Source organism: Vulpes lagopus, chromosome 11 (assembly GCF_018345385.1).
Source record: "Vulpes lagopus strain Blue_001 chromosome 11, ASM1834538v1, whole genome shotgun sequence".
NCBI classification, from domain to species: Eukaryota; Metazoa; Chordata; class Mammalia; order Carnivora; family Canidae; genus Vulpes; species Vulpes lagopus.
In genome coordinates this window covers 104,065,022-104,067,181 of record NC_054834.1, presented here as the reverse complement: position 1 = coordinate 104,067,181, position 2,160 = coordinate 104,065,022, and the positions used below count along the sequence as shown (strand labels likewise).

At 39.2% G+C, this 2,160-nt stretch overlaps 1 pseudogene; it reads right to left on the bottom strand.

Moving 5' to 3' along the window:
• Window positions 1–226: 226 nt before the first annotated feature.
• Window positions 227–1,785, bottom strand: LOC121471707 (annotated as a pseudogene).
• Window positions 1,786–2,160: the final 375 nt, after the last annotated feature.

Here is a 2,160-nt window from a genome sequence, read left to right as displayed (position 1 = left end):
ATTACTGCAATAAAGTGAATATTGCTATAAAGTGAGTCAAATAATTTTTTTGGTTTCCCAGTATATAAAAGTTATGTTTACACCATACTATAGTCCATTAAGTGTGCAATAGCACTAGGCTAAAAAAAATGTATGTGTCTTAATTAAAAAATACTTTATTGCTAAAAAAAAATGCTATCATCTGTGCTTTCAAAGAGTTATCTTTTTGCTGGTAGAGCGTCTTGCCTCAGTGTTGATAGTTGCTGAAAGTTAGAGGCTGTGGCAGTTTTGTAAAATAAGACAATAATAAAGTTTGCTGCATCGATGGATTCTTTCTTTCACAAATGACTTCTCTGTAGCATGCGATGCTGTTTGATAGCGCTGTACCCAGAGTAGAGCTTCTTTCAGAATTGAAGTCAATCCTCTCAAACCCCACTGCTGTCTTATTAACTAAGTTCATATAACAGTCTAAATCCCTTATTGTCATTTCAACAATCTTCGCAGCATCTTCACCAGTAGATTCCATCTCAGGAAATCCATACGAAGTAACCTCTCATCATTAGTGTTTTATCATGAATTTACAACAATCAGTCACATCTTCAGACTCCACTTCTAATTCTAGTTCTCTTGCTGTTTCCACAACATTTGCAGTTACCTTATCCACTGAAGTGTTGAATCCCTCCAAGTCATCCATGAGGGTTGGAACCAACTTCTCCCCAAATCCTGTTAATATAGATATTTTGACCTCTTCTCATAAATCACAAATGTTAACAGCCTTACAAAATGTGTTTCTTAATAAAACTCGAAGGTCAGAATGACTCTTTGATTCATGGGCTACAGCAAGGATGTTGAGTTAGCAGGCATGAAAACAACATTAATCTGTGCATCTCCATCAGAGCTCTTGGGTGACCAGGTGCATTGTCAATGAGCAGTGACAGTTTGAAAGGAATCTTTTTTCCTAAGAAGTAGCTCTACACAGGGGCCTTAAAATATTTAGTAAATCATGTTGTAAACAGATGTGCTGTCTTTATTGTTTCATTTACAGAGTAAATTTAGCATAATTCTTTAAGGCCCTGAAGATTTGGGGGTGACTAATGAGCGTTGACTTCAACTTACAGTAACCAGCTATGTTAGCCCTTAACAAGAGAGTCAGCCCATCCTTTGAAGCTTTGAGGTCAAAGCATAGACTTCTCCTCTCTAGCTATATAAGTCCTCGGTGGTGTCTTCCAATAGAAGGCTGTTTTGTGTACATTGAAGGTCTGCTGTTTAGTGTAGCCACCTTCATTAATGACGTTAGCTGGATCTTCTGGAGATCTGGAGATGCTTGCTGCAGCTTCTACATCAGCACCTGCTGCTTCACCTTGCACTTTCATGTTACGGAGATGGTTTCTTTCCTTAAACCTCCTGAACCAACCTCTGCTAGCTTCAAACTTCTCTTCTTCAGCCTCCTCACCTCTCTCAGCCTTCCTAGAATTGAAGAGTGAGGGCCTTTCTCTGAATTAGGCTTTGGCTCAGGGGATGTTGTGGCTGGTTTGATCCTCTATCCAGGCCACTAGAGCTTTCTCCATATTGCCAGTAAGACTCTTCAGCTTTCTTATTATTTGTGTATATCCTGGAGTAGCATGCTTACTTTCCTTCAAGAACCTTTCCTTTGCATTCACAAGTTAGTGGTTGGTGCAAGAGACCCAGCTTTTGGCCTGTCTTGGCTTTTGATGTGCTTTCCTCACTAAGTTTAATCATTTTTACCTTTTGATTTAAAGTGAAAGATGTGTAACTCTTCCTTTCACTTGAAAACTTAGAGGCCATTGCGGGATTTCTAATTTCAACATTTCTGTGTATCAGGAAATAGGGAGGACTGAGAAGAGGGAAAGAGACAGGGAATGGCTGGTCGGTGGCAGAGTCAGCACATATACAACATTTGTCGATTAATTTGCCATCTTATATGGGTGCAGTTCGTGGCACCTTGGAGCAATTACAGTAGGAACATCAAAGATCACCGATCACAGATCACCATGACAAATTTAATAATAATGAAAAAGTCTAAAGTGTTGTGAGAATTCTCAAAATGTGATACAGAGACACAAAATGAGCAAATGCTGTTGGAAGAATAGTGCCAATTGACTTGCTCAGTGGCAGCCTGCTACAAGCCTTCAGTTTGTAAAAATGAAGAAAGAAAAGGAC